General features: G+C 46.3%; 1 long non-coding RNA gene across 1 annotated transcript in view; it reads left to right on the top strand.

The window, feature by feature from the left end:
• The window catches only part of LOC135057742 (uncharacterized), a 31,154-nt gene extending 13,390 nt beyond the window's left edge, over positions 1-17,764 (top strand). Inside the window, exons 2-3 of the long non-coding RNA XR_010244336.1 lie at positions 4,199-4,376; positions 17,034-17,764. This is a non-coding gene — a long non-coding RNA (uncharacterized LOC135057742). The remainder of the gene's footprint in view (positions 1-4,198; positions 4,377-17,033) is intronic.
• The last annotated feature ends 2,573 nt before the right edge of the window (positions 17,765-20,337 follow it).

Below are 20,337 nucleotides of genomic sequence, written 5' to 3'. Positions count from 1 at the left end.
ACAGGAGGATCATGTCAAAGGAGATGGATATCATGCCAGTAGGTGAGGCATTACACTGGTAGGCTGTCACAGCACCAGCAGGAGAATCGTGTCACAGGAGGTGGAGAGCACACCAGTAGGTGAGGCATTGCACTGGTAGGCAGTCACAGTACCTATTGTAGCTACACCCCTATATATAACATATGTAACTGTGACAGGGAAGGTGGCCTCTATCGGCTTTGGGCTCCACAGTAGATGCCAGGGGCGGATTGGGACCGAACACCAGGGAAATTTTTGGAAGCAGCCATAATGAGTGCAGAGTCTGTTGAGGGGGAGGGGCCTGTCAAGAGGGCGGGGTCACTCCTCAGAGGTCCTGATTCTGAGATAGACACAGTTGGGGCCTCCTTGACTTTACGTTATGCTAATGTATACCTGTGACTGTGGCCCTCATTCTGAGTTGATCGCTCGCTAGCTACTTTTAGCAGCCGGGCAAATGCATTGTCAACACCCGCGGGGGAATGTGTATTTTCGCTTTGCAAGTGTGCGATCGCCTGCGCAGCCAAGCGACACGAACACATTTTGTGCAAAACAAGACCAGCCCTGTAGTTACTTATATTGTGCGATGATTCTAGCGACGGAGGGGTAAAATCATTGAACCCCTTTCTAAAGGAGTTCAAGATGGAGTCTCTCAGGGCGGTGATATCAGGTATGGAAGAGGGGGAATTTCTGGTATCACTGGATATCAAGGATGCGTACTTCCACATTCCGATCTGGCTGCCGCATCAGGCTTATCTCCGCTTCGCACTGCAGGACTGTCATTTCCAGTTCCAGGCCCTGCCATTCAGCCTCTCCACAGCACCAAGGGTGTTTACCAAGGTAATGGCAGAAATGATGATTCTCCTCCGCAAGCAGGGTGTGAACATCATTCCATAACTGGACGGTCTGCTGATAAAGGCATCGTCCAAGGAGAAGCTGCTGCAGTCCATTGTTCTCACAACACGACTGCTTCAGAGTCATGGTTGGATTCTGAATCTTCCAAAGTCACATTTGGAACCAACCCAAAGGTTGTTATTTCTGGGAATGATCCTGGATACGAAAGTGCAGAGGGTGTTTCTTCCGCAGGAAAAGGCATTGGTGATACAAGCTATGGTCTGGGATGTCCTGAAGCCACCCCGGGTGTCGGTTCATCAATGCATTCGCCTTTTAGGAAAGATAGTGGCCTTTTACTAGGCTCTACAGTACGGGAGATTCCACGCTCGGACCTTCCATCTAGATCTCCTGGACAAGTGGTCGGGATCTCACCTCCACATGCACCAGAGAATTTGTCTGTCGCCAAGAGCAAGGAAATCACTCCTCTGGTGGCTCCGGTTACCTCACCTTCTGGAGGGCCGCAGGTTCGGGATTCAGGACTGGGTCCTTCTAACCTTCCAAGGACGGTGGTCAAGCCTGGAAGCCGACCTGCCCATCAACATCCTGGAACTAAGAGCCGTTTACAACGGTCTTCTTCAGGCTGCCCCTCTTCTGAGAATTCGGGCCTTGCAAGTACAGATGGACAACGTAACAACAGTGGCTTACATAAACCGATAAGGCGGAACGAAGAGCAGAGCGGCAATGTCAGAGGTCACAAGAATACTCCTCTGGACAGAAAAACATGCATTAGCGCTGTCAGCCATCTTCATTCCGGGAGTCGACAACTGGGAAGCAGACTTCCTCAGCAGACACGATCTCCATCCAGGAGAGTGGGGACTCCATCGGGAGGTGTTCAAGGAAATAACAGATCTTTGGGGCTTACCCCAAATAGACATGATGGCCTCTCGTCTCAACAAGAAGCTTCGGCGTTATTGTTCCAGGTCGAGAGACCCACAGGCAGTGGCGGTGGACGCCCTGGTGTCTCCGTGGGTGTTCCAGTCAGTGTACATGTTTCCACCACTCCCACTCATCCCAAGTATCCTAAAGCTCATAAGGAGAACAAGGGTTCAGGCGATTCTCGTTGCCCAGACTGGCCAAGGATGGCTTGGTACGCGGACCTTCTGAATCTACTTTAGGAAGTGCCGAGACCTCTTCCTCTTCGGGAGGACCTGCTGCAGCAGGGACCATTCGCCTATCAAGGCTTACCGTGGCTACGTCTGATGGCATGGAAGTTGAGCGCCTGATTCTTGCTCGGAAGGGCATTCCGAAAAAGGTTATTCTTACCCTCATACAGGCTAGGAAAAGGGTAACGTCTAAACATTACCATCGTATTTGGAAGAAATATGTTTCTTGGTGTGAGTCCAGTTTCCTATGGTGGAGTTTCAACTGGGACGTTTCCTCCTCTTCCTGCAAGCAGGAGTGGATATGGGTCTGCGTTTGGGATCTGTAAAGGTCCAGATTTCAGCCCTATCCATTTTCTTTCAGAAACAATTGGCTGTCCCCCCTGAGGTTCAGACCTTTTTGAAGGGAGTTCTGCATATCCAACCTCCCTTTGTACCGCCTACGGTGCCTTGGGACCTTAACGTGGTGTTGCAGTTCCTCCAGTCGGATTGGTTTGAGCCTCTACAGGAGGTTGAGGTCAAATTTCTTACATGGAAGGCGGTCACTTTGTTGGCCTTAGCTTCTGCTAAACGGGTGTCCGAGCGGGGGGGGCTTTATCCTTTAAAAGCCCTTACTTGATCTTCCACGAAGATAGAGCTCAGCACCGGACACGTCAGCAGTTTCTTCCAAAGGTTGTGTCTGCTTTTCATATCAACCTATTGTGGTGCTAGTGGCTACTGACTCCTCAATTACATCAAAGTCTTTGGATGTCATAAGGGCTCTGAAGATATATGTGAAGAGAACTTCTCGTCACAGAAAGTCGGAGTCTCTGTCCTGTATGATCCCAAGAAAATTGGGTGTCCTGCTTCTAAGCAAACGATCTCTCGCTGGATTAGGTTCACTATCCAGCGCGCTTATTCTACGGCTGGACTGGTATGTCCAAAATCTGTTAAGGCCCACTCTACTGGTAAGGTGGGGTCTTCCTGGGCAGCTGCCCGGGGTGTCTCGGCAGTACAACCAAGCTGCAACTTGGTTTGGGTCGAACACGTTTGTAAAGTTTTACAAGTTCGATACTTTGGCCTCTGAAGATCTGAAGCTCAGTCAATCAGTTCTGCAGGAGCCTCCACGCTCTCCCTCCCATTCTGGGAGCTTTGGTACATCCCCATGGTACTAATGTGGACCCCAGCATCCTCTAGGATGTAAGAGAAAATAGGATTTTGGTACCTACCGGTAAATCCTTTTCTCGTAGTCCGTAGAGGTTGCTGGGCGCCCGCCCAGCGCTTCGTTTTCCTGCAAATGTTATTTGGTTCAGTACAACTTTGTTGTAGTTGAGTACTGCATTGTTACTTGGTAAGTAATGTTTCAGCTGTTGCTGAGTAGTTCAAGCAAGTTGGCTTGACGTGCCTTGTATGTGTGAGCTGGTATGAATCTCACCACTATCTGTGTATAATCCTTCTCTCGAAGTATGTTGTCTCCTCGGGCACAGTTTCTAGACTGAGTCTGGTAGGAGGGGCATAGAGGGAGGAGCCAGCCCACACTCTCAAACTCTTAAAGTGCCAATGGCTCCTGGTGGACCCGTCTATACCCCATGGTACTAATGTGGACCCCAGCATCCTCTACGGACTACGAGAAAAGGATTTACCGGTAGGTACCAAAATCCTATTATTACTCCCAAAGGGTTAAATTATAAAATCAATTGGAATAGTCTTATGTAGGTAATTGGTATATACCAGAGCTGGCCAAACCAGTCCTCGAGATCTACCAACAGTTCACATTTTCCAGACTACCTAGCTGGTGCACAGGTGTAGTCATTACTAATTAAGATGTGCTGCATTCATTCCTAACTGACAATTCTACAGATCTCCAGGAGGCCTGGAAAACATGAACCGTTGGTAGATCTCGAGGACCGGTTTGGCCAGCCTATTGGTGTATACCAATAGGAGATATTCATTAATCAGATATAGATAATCTCCGGGTAGTCCCTTAGTAATATATATGGAAAGATAGGTTTGGTAGTTGTCTGTAATAGGGGGCCTGTAGATGGTAATTTTAGTTTGTGGTCACGATGAGCACTATAGGAAGTAGTTAAGGGAAATCTAATAGGCAGCCTTATGTTTATGAAGGAATGCTGTGGTTTTAAAATATTGTTTTGTGTAATTATATATGCGCATGTGGTGATTTATCATTGTGTTTGTTTTTCTTCTCCTAGCCCCGTCCGCTTGCAGCACCGTTGGGCGATATGTGAGCGGGTCTCCCCCGACTGGAACGCAAGCTGGAAGTTGCTTAGCACCATCCGCCTGTGCTTACCCGGAAGTGAGGTACCTGCGGACATCCAGCGGTTGCGGCAGTGAAAGATGGAGGCGACGGGAAGACTGTCCTGGTATCAGGTATTTAAATGTCACTTATATGTACTGTGTTTTATACTGCTGGTGTGTCCTGAGGAAGAGTCGGAAGCCTCGAAATGTGTCTATGTTTTACACCGCTATTAAATACGTTTTTGAGAGGAGTCACTGTGAGTGCTGTGCCGTTTTGGAGGAGAGTATGATAATTTGCACTGGACACCGGGACCAGCTGTTTTGCAAGCACGGAGTGCTGGCTGATTTGGAGTAGTGTATATATATATATATATATATATATATATACACACACACATATGTACACATATATATATATATGTATATTTATATAGACATACAAAAAAGAGCCAGCTCCTCCAAAATGATGCATAAACGTTCATGTATGTAAAAACTAGAGATGAGCGGATTCGGTTTTACTCGGTTTTACTCGGTTCTCAAAACGGCATCTTATTGGCTCACTGATGTCACGTGTTTTGGATAGCCAATCGGATGCCGTTTTGAGAACCGAGTAAAACCGAGTAAAACCGAATCCGCTCATCTCTAGTAAAAACATCATAATGTCCAATAAAGTGCAAAAACTTTGTGCAAAACCAATTGACAAAAAGCAGAGGATCATGAAGTATGTAAGCTTATACTCATCCTAAATGCCAGGGTGGTCACAAACATCCTCATGCTAATAGCATCACTGAATCCGACAGCTGTTTCGGCGCCTTCATTGCGCCTTTGTCAAGGATTAACCTGCTAAGCAAGCACTTACCACCTATACTTACCACCTATATACCCACAGTGATTACCTGATCAATCTCACCTGTAAGATGTTCCCAGTCCATTATGACCGGAACCGAAAGTGTCCCCGCACAAATGTGTCCTGACAGTAAGTTAAATGTATTCTGACAATCTCATGCTGTACATTTCCGAAACTGGAAGTGACGCAACGGGACAAATGTCATAGCCACCAATATAATCCTCTGTCAGGGAGACACAGCGCAATGTCTGAACCTTAATGTATGCTTATCCTGACTCTCCCTAATGTGCGCTCCTGGGACCGGAAGTGATGTGCCGGGACCAGTCGTCATGGTAACCCACATAGACAAAGCACTCCCTATAGCGGAAGTGACATAATCATGGTAGGAAAACTACAATTGAAGGCAGGTTGAGTAATAATGTAATAATATAATATGAGCAGACTACAACAGCAGGAATTATACAGTCATAATGGCAACCGCCACACATAATAAATTACAACAAACATTGGCCCTCATTCCGAGTTGTTCGCTCGGTATTTTTCATCGCATCGCAGTGAAAATCCGCTTAGTACGCATGCGCAATGTTCGCACTGCGACTGCGCCAAGTAACTTTACTATGAAGAAAGTAATTTTACTCACGGCTTTTTCTTCGCTCCGGCGATCGTAATGTGATTGACAGGAAATGGGTGTTACTGGGCGGAAACACGGCGTTTCAGGGGCGTGTGGCAGAAAACGCTACCGTTTCCGGAAAAAACGCAGGAGTGGCCGGAGAAACGGTGGGAGTGCCTGGGCGAACGCTGGGTGTGTTTGTGACGTCAACCAGGAACGACAAGCACTGAAATGATCGCACAGGCAGAGTAAGTCTGGAGCTACTCAGAAACTGCTAAGTAGTTAGTAATCGCAATATTGCGAATACATCGGTCGCAATTTTAAGAAGCTAAGATTCACTCCCAGTAGGCGGCGGCTTAGCGTGTGTAACTCTGCTAAATTCGCCTTGCGACCGATCAACTCGGAATGAGGGCCATAGTAATAATAATAAAAAGGATATGGAGACAATATAAATGCAAGAAATGTCCCATATATGAAGAAAACAGAAGAAAAAAGAAAAATAGACATCATAATACTTTCTAAGGAAAACACCTATAGATACTGCAGCTCAAACATGATCTTCATTTAATCCAGCTGATGAGATTGTTTAAACGATCTATCCAGTAACATTATCTTTCCAACAGCAGTTTGTTCCGATCACCTCCACGTCTGACAGGTGGAACACAATCTATGGGCACACATGGAAAAGTCCCTGATAGAATGTTTGCAGACTGCAAAATGTCTTGCAACCAGAGAAGTGTTAGCATTAATTTTAACAGAAGATTTTTTAATAGATGAACGATGCAAGGCAATTCTTTCTCTGAGAGTTCTAACCGTCTTGCCCACATAGAATAAGGTGCATATATATACAAATATGCTGCAGTATGTAGCATTACTTACCTATCTGGTGAGGTTCTCCTCCTAACTGATGTCCTCAACTGAGTTCCTGGAAGCTTACCATTGCCAGCAAAGGGTTAATGCACAAAGGGTTAACTAATGCACATGCGCAATGTTTGTCTGTGCAGGTTCAGTATAATATCCCGATGGACTGGATGCCGGCGGTCAGAATACTGACATCGGCATCCCATCCATCAGAATCCTAACAGCTCCATGGAAAGTTCACTCCCTTGCCCCCTTCCCTAACCCTCCCTTGTGGGTGCCTAAACCTAACTCTCCTTGGTGGTGCCTAACCCTAACCCTCCCTTGTAGGTGCCTAACCCCAACCCTCCTCACTTGATGCCTAACCCTAACCTCCCCTTCTAAGTGCCGAAACCTTACCCTCCCTCCCAGGTACCTAAGCATACCTTTCCCGTCTCTGCACCCTAACCCCCCTTCTAATGCCTAAACCTCAACCCCCCACGCGCGGCAGGGCATGCGAGTGTCCCACTGGAAGAAAAATCGAGATTCCGGCTGTCCATATTTTAACCCCGGGATCTCGAGCTCCATTGGGATTTAGACACCAGGATTCTGGCGTCCCTCGGTATTCCAGCGTTGGTATATTGACCGCCGGGATCCCGTACTTTTGGATATTAACCCGTCTGTGGATGTGCATTGTTCTTCAAACCAGTGGGAACACAGCAAAGCCTGCAAGGCTTAGTTGAAGCATGGAAATGATTTAAATGGGTCCCCATTGCCAACAAAGGGGAACATACTGCAAATGCCATCTCTGTATGGTGTAAGCGTTACAGTCAAAAGATTACAGCAGCTGGGCCCTACCCAGATAAAACTGATGGGAAAGTCAAGGGCTGTAAGCAAGGAGACTAAAGGGAAACTAAAATAGGTTTGTTTAATGAGGGAGAGAGAGAAAGAGAAAGAGATTGCCGAAATATAAACTTAACGCAGTCAAGAGACGGGCCAAAGTGAGAGGGAATATGTGGTTAGCAGAAATGTGGGTAGGGAGCTTATTACGGTAACAGTGTGAGATATAGAGAGTAGGGTAAATAAGGGGGAATGGACTTATCAAAGGAAGTGAGAAGTGTGGGTAAGGCATGGAAGATAAGGTATTTTAGAATTTGCAGACAGAAAGTCAAGAGGTTACAGTATATGGGATTAAAGGGATTGGTTTGCACGCAGGGCCTGATTCAGATTTGTTAGCAAAAAAAAAAAAGAAAGTACATTTGTGTCTGTTACCATGCAAGGGAATCAAATACATTTATATTTTTTCACTGCATGGTAAATACTGGCTGCTTTTGCAGTTTGAACACGCTCCACCAAAATCTAAATCCATCTACACATTACATCAGCCCCACCCAGAGCCGGATTAAGGGGGGGGGGGGTCCTGGGGGTCAGTACCCCGGGCCCCCCTTTCTAAAAGGGCCCCCCGCCACAGATCGGATCTGTCACTGATCCGATCTGTTGCGCCGGCACCACATAGCAGTATAGGACAGCGACAGCTCAGCTGTCCAATGCTGTATGAAGCAGCAGCCTGCGGCTGGGCGCGCAGGCTGCAGGAGACAAGGGTGGAGCCTGCGGAGGGTACGTGATGCCTGGGGAGCAGTGGCAGGGCCGCAGCCACACTGCACTTATGCATATAAAGTGGCCGGGAGCGGGAGGCATACAGACTGTACTCCTGGGTTGCTCTACGCCTGACACCCGCTGCAGTGAGGACGGAAGGAGTGAGTCCGGCGTCATTCAGATGATAATGCAGAGCTTTGGGGGCGGAGCAGTTGAGTCAGGGCTACACTGCTGATCTTCTGTCCGGGATTATTGGAAGCGGAGCCAGATCCTTTTAGCCACTGTTTGGCTTTACCCGTGACTGGCCCCTCACCTGGGACCAGCCATCAAGGAGCTGAGCTCCTTTCAGGCTGGCCGTTCTTCTCCTGTCTCCCGACCTCCTCCCTCCTATAGCACTGGTCTCCACTCTCCTGCCGTTTGGCTCAGTGACAGTGTCCATCCTGCTTCTTATCCTCTCCACCCTTTCATAAATCAGGTAAGTATCTGGGGTGATTTTTACTGTGAAGCAGATACACTTTAAAAGGGGGTGCTCTTTACAATATGGTCGTGTTGACTAAGTGTGTGTGTGTGTTAGAGATGAGCGGGTTCGGTTCCTCTGAATCCGAACCCGCCCGAACTTCATGTTTTTTTTCACGGGTCCGAGCGACTCGGATCTTCCCGCCTTGCTCGGTTAACCCGAGCGCGCCCGAACGTCATCATCCCGCTGTCGGATTCTCGCGAGGCTCGGATTCTATCGCGAGACTCGGATTCTATAAAAGGAGCCGCGCGTCGCCGCCATTTTCACACGTGCATTGAGAGTCATAGGGAGAGGACGTGGCTGGCGTCCTCTCCGTTTAGAGAAGAGAGAGACACAGTAGAGACGAGAGAGACACAGTAGTAGTAATTTTGGGGAGCATTATTAGGAGGAGTACTACTATACTACTATACTACTTGCTGAAGTGATATAGATTAGATAGTGTGACTGTAAGTGTATTGTATTATCTGACTTGTGGGGGAGACACTGACAGTGGGGAGCAGTTAGAGTCTGAGAGCAGGACTCAGGAGTACATATAACGTACAGTGCACACTTTTGCTGCCAGAGTCAGTGCCACACTGCCATTGTTGTGACCACACTGACCACCAGTATAATAATATATTTTGTGATTGTCTGCTTAGGCCTCGGAGTACTAGTTGCAAGTTGCAACGTGAGTGACCTGACCACCAGTTTAATAATCAATCACCACCAGTTTAATATATATATATATATATATATAATTGTATATAATATATATATATATATATAATATTGTATACCACCTACCCGTGGTTTTTTTTTTTCATTCTTCTTTATACATACTACTATAGTAGCTTACTGTAGCAGTCTGCGGTGCTGCTGACCTGACAGTGTCCAGCAGGTCCGTCATCAGTCATTACATAATAAATATATATAGTACCTGTCCGGCTGCAGTACTAGTGATATTATATTGATTTCATCTCATTATCAATAATTTATCATCCAGTCTAGACTCTATATTAGCAGCAGACACAGTACGTTAGTCCACGGCTGTAGCTACCTCTGTGTCGGCACTCGGCAGTCCATCCATAATTGTATACCACCTACCCGTGGTTTTTTTTTTTCTTTCTTCTTTGTACATACTACTATAGTATAGTAGCTTACTGTAGCAGTCTGCGGTGCTGCTGAGCTGACAGTGTCCAGCAGGTCCGTCATCAGTCATCATTACCTAATAAATATATTATCTACCTGTCCGGCTGCAGTACTAGTGATATTATATATACATACATATATATATTGATTTCATCTCATTATCAATCATCCAGTCTATATTAGCAGCAGACACAGTACGTTAGTCCACGGCTGTAGCTACCTCTGTGTCGGCACTCGGCAGTCCATCCATAATTGTATACCACCTACCCGTGGTTTTTTTTTTTCTTTCTTCTTTGTACATACGACTATAGTATAGTAGCTTACTGTAGCAGTCTGCGGTGCTGCTGAGCTGACAGTGTCTAGCAGGTCCGTCATCAGTCATCATTACCTAATAAATATATTATCTACCTGTCCGGCTGCAGTACTAGTGATATTATATATACATACATATATATATTGATTTCATCTCATTATCAATCATCCAGTCTATATTAGCAGCAGACACAGTACGTTAGTCCACGGCTGTAGCTACCTCTGTGTCGGCACTCGGCAGTCCATCCATAATTGTATACCACCTACCCGTGGTTTTTTTTTTTCTTTCTTCTTTGTACATACTACTATAGTATAGTAGCTTACTGTAGCAGTCTGCGGTGCTGCTGAGCTGACAGTGTCCAGCAGGTCCGTCATCAGTCATCATTACCTAATAAATATATTATCTACCTGTCCGGCTGCAGTACTAGTGATATTATATATACATACATATATATATTGATTTCATCTCATTATCAATCATCCAGTCTATATTAGCAGCAGACACAGTACGGTAGTCCACGGCTGTAGCTACCTCTGTGTCGGCACTCGGCAGTCCATCCATAAGTATACTAGTATCCATCCATCTCCATTGTTTACCTGAGGTGCCTTTTAGTTGTGCCTATTAAAATATGGAGAACAAAAATGTTGAGGTTCCAAAATTAGGGAAAGATCAAGATCCACTTCCACCTCGTGCTGAAGCTGCTGCCACTAGTCATGGCCGAGACGATGAAATGCCAGCAACGTCGTCTGCCAAGGCCGATGCCCAATGTCATAGTACAGAGCATGTCAAATCCAAAACACCAAATATCAGTAAAAAAAGGACTCCAAAACCTAAAATAAAATTGTCGGAGGAGAAGCGTAAACTTGCCAATATGCCATTTACCACACGGAGTGGCAAGGAACGGCTGAGGCCCTGGCCTATGTTCATGGCTAGTGGTTCAGCTTCACATGAGGATGGAAGCACTCAGCCTCTCGCTAGAAAACTGAAAAGACTCAAGCTGGCAAAAGCACCGCAAAGAACTGTGCGTTCTTCGAAATCCCAAATCCACAAGGAGAGTCCAATTGTGTCGGTTGCGATGCCTGACCTTCCCAACACTGGACGTGAAGAGCATGCGCCTTCCACCATTTGCACGCCCCCTGCAAGTGCTGGAAGGAGCACCCGCAGTCCAGTTCCTGATAGTCAGATTGAAGATGTCAGTGTTGAAGTACACCAGGATGAGGAGGATATGGGTGTTGCTGGCGCTGGGGAGGAAATTGACCAGGAGGATTCTGATGGTGAGGTGGTTTGTTTAAGTCAGGCACCCGGGGAGACACCTGTTGTCCGTGGGAGGAATATGGCCGTTGACATGCCTGGTGAAAATACCAAAAAAAATCAGCTCTTCAGTGTGGAGGTATTTCAACAGAAATGCGGACAACAGGTGTCAAGCCGTGTGTTGCCTTTGTCAAGCTGTAATAAGTAGGGGTAAGGACGTTAACCACCTCGGAACATCCTCCCTTATACGTCACCTGCAGCGCATTCATAATAAGTCAGTGACAAGTTCAAAAACTTTGGGTGACAGCGGAAGCAGTCCACTGACCAGTAAATCCCTTCCTCTTGTAACCAAGCTCACGCAAACCACCCCACCAACTCCCTCAGTGTCAATTTCCTCCTTCCCCAGGAATGCCAATAGTCCTGCAGGCCATGTCACTGGCAATTCTGACGAGTCCTCTCCTGCCTGGGATTCCTCCGATGCATCCTTGCGTGTAACGCCTACTGCTGCTGGCGCTGCTGTTGTTGCTGCTGGGAGTCGATGGTCTTCCCAGAGGGGAAGTCGGAAGACCACTTGTACTACTTCCAGTAAGCAATTGACTGTCCAACAGTCCTTTGCGAGGAAGATGAAATATCACAGCAGTCATCCTGCTGCAAAGCGGATAACTGAGGCCTTGACAACTATGTTGGTGTTAAACGTGCGTCCGGTATCCGCCGTTAGTTCACAGGGAACTAGACAATTTATTGAGGTAGTGTGCCCCCGTTACCAAATACCATCTAGGTTCCACTTCTCTAGGCAGGCGATACCGAAAATGTACACAGACCTCAGAAAAAGACTCACCAGTGTCCTAAAAAATGCAGCTGTACCCAATGTCCACTTAACCACGGACATGTGGACAAGTGGAGCAGGGCAGGGTCAGGACTATATGACTGTGACAGCCCACTGGGTAGATGTATGGACTCCCGCCGCAAGAACAGCAGCGGCGGCACCAGTAGCAGCATCTCGCAAACGCCAACTCTTTCCTAGGCAGGCTACGCTTTGTATCACCGCTTTCCAGAATACGCACACAGCTGAAAACCTCTTACGGCAACTGAGGAAGATCATCGCGGAATGGCTTACCCCAATTGGACTCTCCTGTGGATTTGTGGCATCGGACAACGCCAGCAATATTGTGTGTGCATTAAATATGGGCAAATTCCAGCACGTCCCATGTTTTGCACATACCTTGAATTTGGTGGTGCAGAAACGACAGGGGCGTGCAAGAGATGCTGTCGGTGGCCAGAAGAATTGCGGGACACTTTCGGCGTACAAGCACCACGTACAGAAGACTGGAGCACCACCAAAAACTACTGAACCTGCCCTGCCATCATCTGAAGCAAGAAGTGGTAACGAGGTGGAATTCAACCCTCTATATGCTTCAGAGGTTGGAGGAGCAGCAAAAGGCCATTCAAGCCTATACAATTGAGCACGATATAGGAGGTGGAATGCACCTGTCTCAAGTGCAGTGGAGAATGATTTCAACGTTGTGCAAGGTTCTGATGCCCTTTGAACTTGCCACACGTGAAGTCAGTTCAGACACTGCCAGCCTGAGTCAGGTCATTCCCCTCATCAGGCTTTTGCAGAAGAAGCTGGAGACATTGAAGGAGGAGCTAACACGGAGCGATTCCGCTAGGCATGTGGGACTTGTGGATGGAGCCCTTAATTCGCTTAACAAGGATTCACGGGTGGTCAATCTGTTGAAATCAGAGCACTACATTTTGGCCACCGTGCTCGATCCTAGATTTAAAGCCTACCTTGGATCTCTCTTTCCGGCAGACACAAGTCTGCTGGGGTTGAAAGACCTGCTGGTGAGAAAATTGTCAAGTCAAGCGGAACGCGACCTGTCAACATCTCCTCCTTCACATTCTCCCGCAACTGGGGGTGCGAGGAAAAGGCTCAGAATTCCGAGCCCACCCGCTGGCGGTGATGCAGGGCAGTCTGGAGCGACTGCTGATGCTGACATCTGGTCCGGACTGAAGGACCTGACAACGATTACGGACATGTCGTCTACTGTCACTGCATATGATTCTCTCACCATTGAAAGAATGGTGGAGGATTATATGAGTGACCGCATCCAAGTAGGCACGTCACACAGTCCGTACTTCTACTGGCAGGAAAAAGAGGCAATTTGGAGGCCCTTGCACAAACTGGCTTTATTCTACCTAAGTTGCCCTCCCACAAGTGTGTACTCCGAAAGAGTGTTTAGTGCCGCCGCTCACCTTGTCAGCAATCGGTGTACGAGGTTACATCCAGAAAATGTGGAGAAGATGATGTTCATTAAAATGAATTATAATCAATTCCTCCGTGGAGACATTGACCAGCAGCAATTGCCTCCACAAAGTACACAGGGAGCTGAGATGGTGGATTCTAGTGGGGACGAATTGATAATCTGTGAGGAGGGGGATGTACACGGTGATATATCGGAGGATGATGATGAGGTGGACATCTTGCCTCTGTAGAGCCAGTTTGTGCAAGGAGAGATTAATTGCTTCTTTTTTGGTGGGGGTCCAAACCAGCCCGTCATTTCAGTCACAGTCGTGTGGCAGACCCTGTCACTGAAATGATGGGTTGGTTAAAGTGTGCATGTCCTGTTTATACAACATAAGGGTGGGTGGGAGGGCCCAAGGACAATTCCATCTTGCACCTCTTTTTTCTTTAATTTTTCTTTGCGTCATGTGCTGTTTGTGGAATGTTTTTTGGAAGGGCCATCCTGCGTGACACTGCAGTGCCAATCCTAGATGGGCCCGGTGTTTGTGTCGGCCACTAGGGTCGCTTATCTTACTCACACAGCTACCTCATTGCGCCTCTTTTTTTCTTTGCGTCATGTGCTGTTTGGGGAGGGTTTTTTGGAAGGGCCATCCTGCGTGACACTGCAGTGCCACTCCTAGATGGGCCCGGTGTTTGTGTCGGCCACTAGGGTCGCTTATCTTACTCACACAGCTACCTCATTGCGCCTCTTTTTTTCTTTGCGTCATGTGCTGTTTGGGGAGGGTTTTTTGGAAGGGACATCCTGCGTGACACTGCAGTGCCACTCCTAGATGGGCCCGGTGTTTGTGTCGGCCACTAGGGTCGCTTATCTTACTCACACAGCTACCTCATTGCGCCTCTTTTTTTCTTTGCGTCATGTGCTGTTTGGGGAGGGTTTTTTGGAAGGGACATCCTGCGTGTTTGTGTCGGCCACTAGGGTCGCTTAGCTTAGTCATCCAGCGACCTAGGTGCAAATTTTAGGACTAAAAATAATATTGTGAGGTGTGAGGTATTCAGAATAGACTGAAAATGAGTGTAAATTATGGTTTTTGAGGTTAATAATACTTTGGGATCAAAATGACCCCCAAATTCTATGATTTAAGCTGTTTTTTAGTGTTTTTTAAAAAAAAACACCCGAATCCAAAACACACCCGAATCCGACAAAAAAAATTCGGTGAGGTTTTGCCAAAACGCGGTCGAACCCAAAACACGGCCGCGGAACCGAACCCAAAACCAAAACACAAAACCCGAAAAATTTCCGGCGCTCATCTCTAGTGTGTGTGTGTGTGTGTGTGTGTGTGTATGTGTGTGTAACTGTAAACATAATATGTACATATCTGTATGCATGTACTGTATGTGCATCTACTTATCTATCTGTGTTCTTGTGGTGCCAGACTGCAGACATCGTGGCTCCGTCCCAACAACCCTGTACCCATTGCAGTTCCATCTCAACAACCCCCCCCCCCCCCCCACCAGCGCTCTGATACTTACCCCGGAGACCGGTCAATGGGACTCGCACTTTAAGTAGATGTGTCAGCCTGGCACAGTTATCATGTGCATTTATCATTTTGGGGGAGATTTTATACAGTGTATAGAAAGAGAAGCCCAGCACTCCATCTGGAGCAAGTAGATGTGCCTTCAGTGCTCTCCATTGGTGTATGAGAATGTAAATATGGAGAGGTTAAGGCAGCACTCAGAAGACGTTGCTATTTAATATGTATTTTTTGTATCCGACATATGTTTCAGGTTGGAGCCCGTCGTCAGGGATGAAAGTACATAGCAGCGCTATTGTATTGTACATTCATCCCTGACGATGGGCTGCAGCCCGAAACATGTCGGATGCATTGTCCTCCGCGTGCCGCCTCAACACCCCTCTCTCTTTATATAAATATATATCTCCTTGAGAAAGTCAGTTTGACGGAACAGGCTGGATTAGAGAGTATTTTTATATACTCTTTTATGTTTCAAAGCCTGCACGGGTGTAGAAAGTTCAAGGCTGATGCTTGGTACTAGGGCTGCACTTATCAGACCATGTTGATGTTAGTGTGCTCCAGCTCAGTCGGGAGCCGTCCACCACAGTGCAGGCCTTGGTGTTTCACCAGCGGATTGAACATGGGCACACCACTAATAAGTGGTGAAGTTGTGAAATAATAACTACAGCGTCCAGTATGAACTGCATATAGCGGGTTTTTACGCTACATGATGAGCTTGATTGTGACTTCCCCGCATTGGAATGTGGTTACCATGGACCCTCACAAGGTGCAAATACAGAACTGAGGGATATGAAGCGTCAATTTGGGGGATGTGGTCTCTCTGTGCATGTTATGTGCACTGATACTGCTTCCCCCCTTCTTGCTATGCGGTACAGATCGGGGGAATCTGGATTTATAAATATGTTTAATATTCACAATCCCCTGCGACCTCTGAGGGATCGGGGAATTGCCCCAATCCATCGCTGGTGTATGGAGGGGCTTTAGTAAGATAGGGCTGGTAGGTAATGGATTTGTTTATAGCTCTTTGTCATAACAATGTTTTTAATATTTAATTAGCTATTTAAACCACACATTACACAAACCACACCACTAACATTATTGTAACACTCATTTTCACATTGCTAGCTGGGCCACTTCCTTGTGTCTGCCACCCAGGCTGAAAGTTGCCAGCCAGCCCCTGCTGAGGAGACATATTTAATTGTCGGAACTTCCAACAAGTCGAAAAACACATGGATGAGCGGAATCCATGTGTTTTTGACCCCGCCGCAGTCAAAAAACGGTCCCTTTTCGACCATTCATTTTCGCCCATAATAGAGGGCAGAAATGCATGGTCGGAATGGGAGGGGAAACGGGCGGAAACGGCCCGCTATTGAATACTGACATGTCAGATCCTCTCCGTTGGAGAGGATCCGACTGTAATTGAATATACCCCACAGAGAGGAATGAGTGTGTCACCAGCAGCAGAGTAAAAAGTAAGCTGGTTGAATTGCTTTTTTGTTTTTCATCTATTTTATTCCATTCCTATCTAAAATTAAAATTTTTGGCTCTGGGTCGTGTGTGTGCGTGTGTATGTCTAATGTGCGTAATTCACCTGCCTGCATTTTTATAAGGGCCCTACTGTTTGAAGTGCCCCGGGCCCCCCATAGCCTTAATCCAGCTCTGGCCCCACCTGCAATGCAACATGGTTTTGCCCAGTTGCTTGCTTTTTTGCTTCATGAAAATTTGAATCAGACCCACAGTGTGGTTCACTGAACAGAAAGCCTACACTACACCCGTGGTGTTTAATAATAATAATAATAATAATAATAATAATAATGTTGTTTATATATGTGGTACCCCAGGAAAAATGGTGTATACTCCTTTAAAGATGTACATAGAACTGTTTGCTCCTAATGTTTTCTTGGTTGGCACAGCAGGTATTAAGGCACAAACCAGAGTGGGGTCACAGTCCCGTCCTGTGAAGTGGCAGTATCGGATTGGATCGTGAGCGGAGTGCAAGCGGAGCCTGGTGGGAAGAAGGAGGGGTGAAAAAAGAGTTGAAAAGAAGCCACAGTGCAGGCGCGAATTGAGCAGTGGAGCAGGAAAGCTGAATGGTGTGAGGCTGGTGGTCACAAAGGGCAATGGAGAGCAGCACTGCAGAACTAAGGCAGCGGGGTACTTCCAGCTGGTGAAGAGAACCGAGAGAGTAGGCGTGAGACATTGCATCTGGTAACCAAACACAGCTAGGCCTAGGATGAGGCATGGATGTCACGGCCATCTTGAGAGAGCAGAAACCACATAGAAAGGACCAATGAGAGAGCGGTATAACTTGAGAGGTTTGGAGTGAGTAACAGAAACTCCTCTGAGGCAGTTGCCATTTTGGGAGGGACGTTTTCAATACAGAGCTGCAGGAAGACGGAGGACAGCAGCAGAACAGCGGGGATGGAGGCGGTCAGGCAGCGGCATGAGCATCCCATGCCCTACTGAAAGCAGCAGCAATGGGGGAGAAAAGAAAGGAATCCCCTGACAACGAGCAGAACCCCTGCCCTGCTAACTAACAGGTACCTGCATAATTATTGTGTGGCCATAATATGGTGTCAGGGGCATTACTGTGGAGACTTAATATGGTGCAAGGGGCATAAAATGGTGTTGCTCTGTGTCTGTATAGAAATATATATATTTTTTTAAGGATATCTGGTTTTCACCTGACTGCGCTCATCCCCTACAGTTTGAGTACTCGTGAAATGATGCAAATGGATACTTATATAAAGGTGTGTTTTACTTTCACATGTATCAAATATGACATTCAATATAATGAAACAGTGCAGATAATGTTGTGGAACATGAAAAAGGTGGTAATCACAATGTGTGCTCCACGGGGAGCACCTGTTTAACTCAGTCCTTTAATCACTCAAATTGGTGATTAAATCCTTTAGGTTCTTGGCGTGTGTGTTCTGACACAAAGGCCAATGGGCTGGAAAAAATATATATATGTAATGATTAAATCTGGCTGTGTTGCTTTAAAAGTCAAATATAGATTTTCCAGTGGAAATGTCTCTAGTCCTGACCGGACTGTGTGGGCTTTAAAAATCTGTCTTTAGTAATTAGATTCATATAGTTGCAGAGGACGGCGTCCTGTACCTCTGCGTGTGGAAGTCAGGTATTCGTGCACTATCGTTGCGGCCGTACTTGTAAGATGTACAGGTGCGGGGGGCAGCGGGAACCTCCTGGCGGCTCCGGACAGACTCGTCCCTCAGCTCGCCGTAGGTCCGAGGGTCTCACAGACATCGGTAAGCAGTACAGACGACGGGCAGCAGGAGGACCACACAGGTGAGTACTCCGTTGTGGGGAGGTGCAACACTGCCACAGGCTCTGTTAAGATCCTGCGGCTGAGCTCCCCCCCACGCGAACACGACCAACCCAGCGAGCGGCGCAGGCACACGGGGAGATCCCTAACAGGACGAACCGGAGAGCGGGTGCGCGAGCTGAGGGACGAGTCTGTCCAGACAGATTTTTAAAGCCCACACAGTCCGGTCAGGACTAGAGACATTTCCACTGGAAAATCTATATTTGACTTTTAAAGCAACACAGCCAGATTTAATCATTACATATATATATTTTTTCCAGCCCATTGGCCTTTGTGTCAGAACACACACGCCAAGAACCTAAAGGATTTAATCACCAATTTGAGTGATTAAAGGACTGAGTTAAACAGGTGCTCCCCGTGGAGCACACATTGTGATTACCACCTTTTTCATGTTCCATAAAATGATCTGCACTGTTTCATTATATTGAGTGTCATATTTGATACATGTGAAAGTAAAACACACCTTTATATAAGTATCCATTTGCATCATTTCACGAGTACTCAAACTGTAGGGGATGAGCGCAGTCAGGTGAAAAACAGATATCCATATTGAACCAAAGGGCAAGGACACCCTTTTGACTAGCAGCACATCCCATACAGTAAAACCACCCCAGTGCGCAGATTACCTCCCTTTTTGTTAAATATATTTTTTTAATATATATTTATTTCTATTAACTTTTTGTTTTCGGGTGGGGGACCCTGCCTATTTTTTTAGTCCCGGGCCCCACAATTTCTGATGTCAGCTCTGGGAGGGTGAATGCTAAGCCCTAATTGTCTGTTGTCACATACGCACCGCTCACGACTGCATGGAGATGGAGGTGCTGGCCTATGAGTTAAAACCATGTAAAGGAACCCCTGTTTACTCACAGTGCTGATCATTGGGCCAAGACACCATTTGTTTAGATGAGCCTTATAGTGACATTGAGCAGTTTATGAGAGTAAAGACTGAGCTATTCATTCTAAGGGATAATTACTACAGAGACAGTTCCTTGTTAGAATTTCCAAGACACTTTTGCTATGTACATCCTTGTGCAACATTGGAGTACAGTGACATTTTCTAACTTAAACCCATGATCAATATTTATTCTAAAAGTGCCAATACACCACAACCCCATTGCAACAATGTGGCACTGTAAGATCTCCATCCCTTGTGCAACAAGTACAGTTGTGCCACAACCCCATTGCAATACTGTGGCAGTATAGGATCCCTGAGCTCCAACATATATTGCTTGTGAGGATTGGAACAATTTATTTAGGGAAGTTTAGGGAAATAGTGATTATTCTTTATACAAATGATATTCTTGATCATCTTCCTCATTTTTTTTCTTGCAATATTATTATTCAGAATATACATGTATCTGTGATTAGACTGATTTACTTCTATAATGGTTGAATCTTCCAGTGTGTATCGTGAACTGTAGCTAAAAATCTAGTTTTCATAGTAACATCTAAAGTGATTTTATTCTGCATTACAATTGTCTTCTTTAATTGTCATATCATGATTGAATTATTGCTGTGTATTCAATAACCACCTTCCATCCAGAATTATTTGCAGTACAATAAAAGAAACTCCCAGTCGGAGATTGCTGTCATTTAACTCACTGTGTATCAATCTGTTTTAGCTCTCTGAACCACATATAAGGAACAAGGCACAGGGAACAACATCTTAGGGAAAGGGTCCACCACATAGCCATCGAACACCTAACATAGCCATCTAACACCATAGCCATATTCCAACAACTGAGACACCTGCCAACCCCAGGATGTTATAAATATAGGACTTTTCTCCTAATAGGACTCAAAGTGCTTTACATTTGCCTTTGCAGCATTAAAATACAAAACAAGCTTAACAGTAAATATTAGGTAAATCT

Source organism: Pseudophryne corroboree, chromosome 3, assembly GCF_028390025.1.
Source record: "Pseudophryne corroboree isolate aPseCor3 chromosome 3, aPseCor3.hap2, whole genome shotgun sequence".
Taxonomy (NCBI): Eukaryota; Metazoa; Chordata; class Amphibia; order Anura; family Myobatrachidae; genus Pseudophryne; species Pseudophryne corroboree.
This window is presented reverse-complemented; position numbering and strand designations above follow the sequence as displayed.